This window comes from Cebus imitator, unplaced genomic scaffold (assembly GCF_001604975.1).
Source record: "Cebus imitator isolate Cc_AM_T3 unplaced genomic scaffold, Cebus_imitator-1.0 Scaffold117, whole genome shotgun sequence".
NCBI lineage: Eukaryota > Metazoa > Chordata > Mammalia > Primates > Cebidae > Cebus > Cebus imitator.
Genome location: NW_016107432.1, coordinates 241,330 through 248,248, shown reverse-complemented (window position 1 = coordinate 248,248; position 6,919 = coordinate 241,330). Strand labels below are relative to the sequence as shown.

At 42.8% G+C, this 6,919-nt stretch overlaps 1 long non-coding RNA gene across 1 annotated transcript in view; it reads left to right on the top strand.

The window, feature by feature from the left end:
- The window catches only part of LOC119472741, a 124,762-nt gene that overhangs the window by 9,765 nt on the left and 108,078 nt on the right, over window positions 1–6,919 (top strand). The window contains exon 3 of the long non-coding RNA XR_005201927.1: window positions 519–520. This is a non-coding gene — a long non-coding RNA (uncharacterized LOC119472741). The remainder of the gene's footprint in view (window positions 1–518; window positions 521–6,919) is intronic.

The following is a 6,919-nucleotide window of genomic DNA, read 5'->3' as shown; positions in this document are numbered from 1 at the left end:
ATTTCACCATGTTGGTAAGGCTGGTCTCGAACTCCTGACCTCAAGTGATCCACCTGCCCTGGCCTCCCAAAGTGCTGTGATTACAGGCATGAACCACTGTGTCTGGCCCAGACAATATCTTTCATATGAATTCAGATTCCACATTGCAATTAAACTTTAAGAAACTACCAAGTTGAGTTTTTGTGTATTATCAAAGATTATCCGTAACTACGTGAAAAGTCTTTTAAAATACTTTATTTAAGCTACATGTCTCTGTGAAACTGAATTTTCTTTATATACTTCAACCAAAATAATATCACAACAGATTGAATGCAGAAGCAGATGTAGGAAGTAAATTGTTATTTATTAAGCAAGCCACTAAAGGGATTTGCAAAAAATGTCAAAAAATTTCATTGTTATCACTAGAATTTTTTGTTTGTTTTGGAAAAACAAATCAGATGTGGGCAGCTATGTTTGGCTCATGTATGTACAAGTGAAGAGAGGGTGCTAGTATTTTGAGAGTGAGAGAGAAGAGAGAGAAGTGCAGAGAGAAGCAGAGAGGAGAGAACATGTGGAGAGAGAGAGAAAAAAAATAGGCTTTGGTTCCTAGTTTTTGTACCTGGTTCTTGTCTCTCTTGAGGCCTGGCTGTGTTGCCCAATTTAGAGTTCTAGGAGATTTCCATGTATTTTTCCAATAAACTCTCTTATTTAAAAGGGATATAAATCTATATATTTTTTATTTTTTAAATTAAAAAGAATTTTGTTTTGAGACAGAGTCGTTCTGTCATTCAGGCTGGAGTGCAATGGCTTGATCTTGGCGCACTGCAACCTCCGCCTCCTGGGTTCAAGTGATTCTCCTGCCTCAGCCTCCTGAGTAGCTGGGATCACAGTCATGTGCCATCAAGCCCGGCTAATTTTTGTATTTTTAGGAGAGAAAGGGTTTCACCATGTTGGCCATGCTGGTCTTGAACTCCTGACCTCAAGTGATCTACCCACCTCAGCCTCTCAAAGTGCTGAGATTACAGGTGTGAGTCACTGCAGCTGGCCTCTTTTCTTCCCTGTTTGGCTTGCTGTTCCTGAAGGGTAGAGACTCTTGATTACTTCAGACCTCACCATGCCTAGTCCCTACTCAATCTTCAGTAGCTGAAGAGTGAGTGAGTAGCTCTGCCCGAGGGAGCCGAGGAAGGCATCCTGGAGGATGAGTAGGCATTTGTCAGGCAGATGACAGGAAAACAAGCTTGTGTGAGTTCAGGAGCCTGCTTAGCCCTTGTGGGTGTGGTCATGTTTAAGGACAAAGGAGGCATGATTAATGCAGGCGCATTCACTTTTGCCCTGGGGATCAAGTAGAGAGAATATCTCTCAAACGAATGCCAAGGCCACTTCTCTGAGTCTTTGGGTTAATGCCAGCCCTATTAGGGACTATCCAGTGAATTAAAAAAGGCCCTGCAAACTCCAGGCCAGGGTTGGGAAGGAGTGTTAGTAGCACCTGGGGGACTGGGGATGACTCATCTCACAGATATCATTAACCCCCATTCATTCACTCCTTAATGGAGAAACAGGAGCAGGAATTTTGCAGAGGGACAGTTCTAGACTGAAGTCCATCTCTGACTGACTGGCTGAGTGACCTTAAACAGGCATCTAACTTTTTTAAGCCTCCATTTCTTTACCATTTCTGTAAAATGGTAATCATAACACCTTGGAGGCTGGTTATAAGAGTTAAATATGATCATATACATTAAGCATCTTATATAGTAACTGGTACAGCTTAGAGATGAATGTATGCTAATTCCCTTCTTTCTTTTCTACAAACATAGGAGCTACTGACTACAAGGCATTATGCCAGGAAGGGAGGAAACAAAGGTGAATCCATTGTACACAGATTGTGTCCTCTGGGAGACTGAAGCCCCCGTATTGGAGGAGAGAAAGTAAATGGTAAGTGCACAGGTAGTTACAACACAAGACAGAGAGTGTGAGGTGCCATGAGAGAGGTGGAACCAAGATTGCAGCGGGAAGGCCATGTCTATGCCCATGTGTCTGTGTGTGAACTGACCTTCATGGTTGGCAATGCCCCTTACTGGATTAAAGCATGTTCTGTTTTGCTTGTTATGTGTTGGTGTCTCTAATTTGGGTGTTAAAAGAAAAAAGAACACAAAGGACTTTTTGCTTCTATGAGGAAGGGATAGTCTATCAAAATTAGCCAACACCATCCCTGACCTAGGGATGAGGACACACCTGGCTCCCCCGATCTTTGTGGGAGAGTCAAAGCCTCTTGGGGACCCATCAGGTCCAGGTGCAGCAGTAGCTGGCTCTTTGAATCAGCAACATTAATCTGCTTTGTTTTATCTGCAGTGTCACAAAGTTTAGTTGAATGATCTGATAGAAAGTACAAACCAGCTGGGCACGGTGGCTCATGCCTGTAATCCTAGCACTTTGGGAGGCTGAGGTGGGAAGATTGCCTGAGCTCAGGAGTTTGAGACCAGCTGGACAACACGGTGAAACCCCGTCTCTACTAAAATACAAAAGAAATTAGCTGAGTGTGGTGATGCGCGCCTGTAGTCCCAGCTACTCGGGAGGCTGAGGCAGGAGAATTGCTTGAACCCAGGAGGCAGAGGTTGCAGTGAGCTGAGATGGTGTCACTGCACTCCACCTGGGTGACAGAGCGATACTCTGTCTCTAAAAAAAAAAAAAGTCCAAACTACAGTCTGAGTCTGAGAATAATTGGGAGGAATCCCCTGCTATCACAGACTGGGAATCAGAGCGGCACATCCTGCACTTGCAGGGCCCTGAGGCTCTAAAAGCACCATGTTCCCAGTTGGAAGCATATATTCTGCAAGGGTTTGTCTCCAGGCAGCGCTACAGCCTCCTCTTCTGGCACCACGGAGACTGTTGTTTCTGTCAGGATTTCTGGCACCATCAGAGGTGAAAAGGAACAGGACCAGCTACGCCTCCTTGAGCAGGGTGGGTCTTCTGGGCAGCACCTTGGTGAGAATACACACCACTGAGCAGCCCAGGCTGGTGCTGATTAGGTGAAGGGTGGGCGGCCAGAAGGACAGATTCTTGTGTGTGTGTGTGTGAGAGAGAGAGAGAGAGAGAGAGAGAGAAGCATAACTCAATGCTTCATCTCCCCTGCCTACATTACGTTCACACTTTGTGAATCTGACAACCTGTGGGTTTGGGCTGGATTTGCAGCTTTATTAGGCATTGCAGCAACTGAACAGGCTTTTCTTCTTCCTTTTTTTGAAACTCCAGTTTCCCCTAGCTAGCGTTAAGATTCTCAGGCTTTTCTTTTCATAGCCCCCCCTCCCCTTTTTAAAAGTTGTGAAATATGGTAGAGTGACAAGATTAGAGAATAAATGTAGAGAATGTAGCAGAATGAAAGGAATACCCTGGTGACCATCACTCCGGTCAAGAACACACTATCTGTAGCTCCCAGAACAATCCCTCCTCCATACGCCCCTTCCCAGTGTCGTCATCCTTCTCCATCCCGATTTTACTTTTTTTTCCCATTTAAAGATATTTATGTATATATTTTTGACTTTTTTTTTTTCGAGTGGAGCTTCGCTCTTTTTGCCCAGGCTGGAGTGCAATGGCATGATTTCAGCTCACTGCAATCTCCGCCTCTTGGGTTCAAGTGATTCTCCTGCCTCAGCCTCCTGAGTAGAGTAGCTGGGATTACAGGCACGTACCACCATGTCCACCTAATTAAATATTTTTAGTAGAGACAGGGTTTCACCATGTTGGCCAGACTGGTCTTGAACTCCTGACCTCGGGTGATTCACCCACCTCAGCCTCCCAAAGTGCTGGGATTATAGGCATGAGCCACCACATCTGGCCTTGAATTTTTTTATACAGTTAAAATGCATGGCCATTTTTGAGAAGAAATACACAAAATACAGACTGTCGATGAAAAGTATATCACCCATGATTTTTCCTCACCCAGGGTCATGTTAACATTTTGTGGAATATCCTACAACACATTTAAATGTTGTATGTTTATGCTTTCTATAATTAAAAATGGACCACATGAGAAATTTTTTCAATACTATTTGGTGAAAATATTTGCATTTCCATATAGCTCTGTTGCAAGGTATTTGGTGAGATCCAAATCCCGGGTGTGCTGCTAGAAACCATTTTTATAAATAATGTTGTGATGAACAGGTTTGTGTATATCTTGAAGTACTCGACTGATAATTTCCTTAAGATCAAAAGGAAATTCCTGGATCAACCAGCATGCATTTTTATGAGACATTTAATTTACATTGCCAAATTGCTAGATGAGTGCATTTTATAAATTTCAAAACACAGCTAAATTAGAGTGTTTCTTTGTGAATAATTAGGTAGCAAAGGTAATGGAAATGATGAAGCAATCCACCCTCCCACTAGAACTGTGCGAGAATGCCTCTTTTCCTACATGTTTGTTAACATTGGATATTATTTTTCTTCGTGGAAAGTCTTTAGTTTCTTCTGAAGGCATGAAGCCCTTATTGTCCCTGATTTTAATATAATTGTTTCTTTGCATCTCTTTTATGCTTTTGCTGCTTAACTATTCACCTAGAAACACTATAGTCTTTCTGTCAGTGTGTTTTGAAATTTATATAAATGAGATTATATAGCATTATTTTATCCCTGGCTTCTTTCATCCATTATTATGCCTGTTAAATATACCCGTGTGGTCATATGGAGCTGTGTCATGTCCATTTTCAGGGATATATATTATTCCATTGTTAGAACACCCAGCAGTGTATTCATTCTATTGTTGTTGGACATTTTAGCTGTTTCTAGCTTTTGACTCCTATCAAGAATGCTGCTAAGAACCTTCTTACAGAGGTCTCCTATGCACAAGCTGTTTTTAAAAGGAAAGCTGTGATTCCACTTTATGTCACCGGGAACTGGAGCCTTTGGCAACAGTGAGATGCAGGGATCTGTGTACTCAGAATGCTGCTCTAGCCCATTTCTTGCCTGCCACAGCATATGTGATTGGGGCCAGAGGTCATTCTTTTTAAAATTCTCCCTAAAAATCAAGGCAGAAAGAAGCAAGAACTTTCTGGGCAAGATAAAGGGGACAGCTTGAAAGGGTACTGAACGGGAGATCAAAGAGCCCTTCATGCTGCTGGCTTTTGATGTTAGCATGAACTACACACACTGCGGTCATTAATTAACTCGTGTTCAGAGCTTGCTGCATTCCCCCACCTACTGTCTCCTAATCAACAACCCTCCACTCAAGGCCGACATCATCATTATCAAGTTCTGGGACTTGGAGTGAGGGTGCCTTTGGCTGCTGTGGGCACTCAGTGCTGCTGGAACAGCCCTGGGGAAGAGCTTTGAAGCACACTTACAGAGGCTGTAAAATCAGAGAAAGTTGGGACTGGAAGTCCTGCCTACTGGATCATTGTAGACAGACTCCATGGCTGTTTACAGCCTTGTTGGAGAAAGTGGAGTTTCAATGAAAAATAAGTGGTGCTTGTTTTCATTCCATGTAGTTGGTAATCAGGGCATGTTCAGGGAAGAATCCCTGTTCTTCTCCTATTCATACTCCCCTTTGTCTTCCTCGGCTCCATGCCTCTTGTTTTAGAAATTAATTTATCTGGCCGGGTTAAGTGGCTTATGCCTGTAATCCCAGCATTTTTGGGAAGCCAAGGTGGGTGAATCACCTGAGATCGGGAGTTCGAGACTGGCCTGAGAAACATGGAGAAACCCCCTCTCTACTAAAAATACAAAATTAGCTGGGCATGGTGGCACATGCCTGTAATTCCAGCTACTTGGGAGGCTGAGGCAGGAGAATCACTTGAACCTAGGAAGCAGAGGTTGCAGTGAGTTGAGATTGCATCATTGCACTCTAGCCTGAGCAACAGAGTGAAATGTCGTCTCAAAAAAAATTAATTTATCTATGTAGCTTTGGGGAATACATATACATATCTCTCTAACGAGTCTTTGACAGAGGTGCCAATACAGCCCTAAATGTAACAAGGGAAAACAGAGGACTGAAAGTTGGGAAAGGAAACATGGAAAAAGATGGGTGTTGACAGGTAAAATTAATCTATGGTGACAGAAGCAAGACAAGTGGCATCAAATGGGAAGGAACACTAGGGAATGTTTTGGGGGAGTCGGAATATTTTAAATCTTGATCTCGATGGTCGTTAATATGCATAAATTCATCTAGTATGCACTTAGACCTTTGCACTTTACTAAATGTAAGCTATACATAAAAAATGAAGTCTGCAAGGGAGTTTCGCTTTCACTGGCCATCTGTACTTTTACCCTCAACTTCCTCCTTTATAGTACAGGTATTATATGTATTCCACAGACACGTGGAATACCCAATTATGACGCCATAAGTTTTACTTTCAACAGTAATATATATTTTAGAGAAAATGAGAGAATAAAGATTGTTCTTTATATTTACCCATATTGTTACCATTTGTGCAGAATGTTTTGGGAAATCCAGATTTCCAGCTGCTATCATTTCCTGTTAGCCTGAGAACCTTTCTTAAGCATTTCTTGTGGTACAGACAACAAACACTGTCAGTTTTCATTTATAAGAAAATGTCTTTATTCTGCCTTCAGTCTTGAAGGATCTTTCTACTACATACGGAATCTTAGTTCTAGGTTTTAAATTTTTCCTTTTGCACTTTAAAAATATTTTACTCTTGGCTGGGCATGGTGGCTTACATCTGTAACCCTGGCACTTTCGGAGGCCAAGGCGGGCGGATCACCTGAGGTGAAAAGTTCGAGACAAGCCTGACCATCACCGTGAAACTCTGTCTCTACTAAAAATACAAAATTAGCCGGGCATAGTGGCGTGTGCCTGTAAACCCAGCTACTCTACTCGGGAGGCCGAGGGAGTAGAATCACTTGAACCTGGGAGGTGGAAGTTGCAGTAAGCCGAGATTGTGCCATTGTACTCCAGCCTGGGCGACAAGAGTGAAACTCTGTTTCAAAA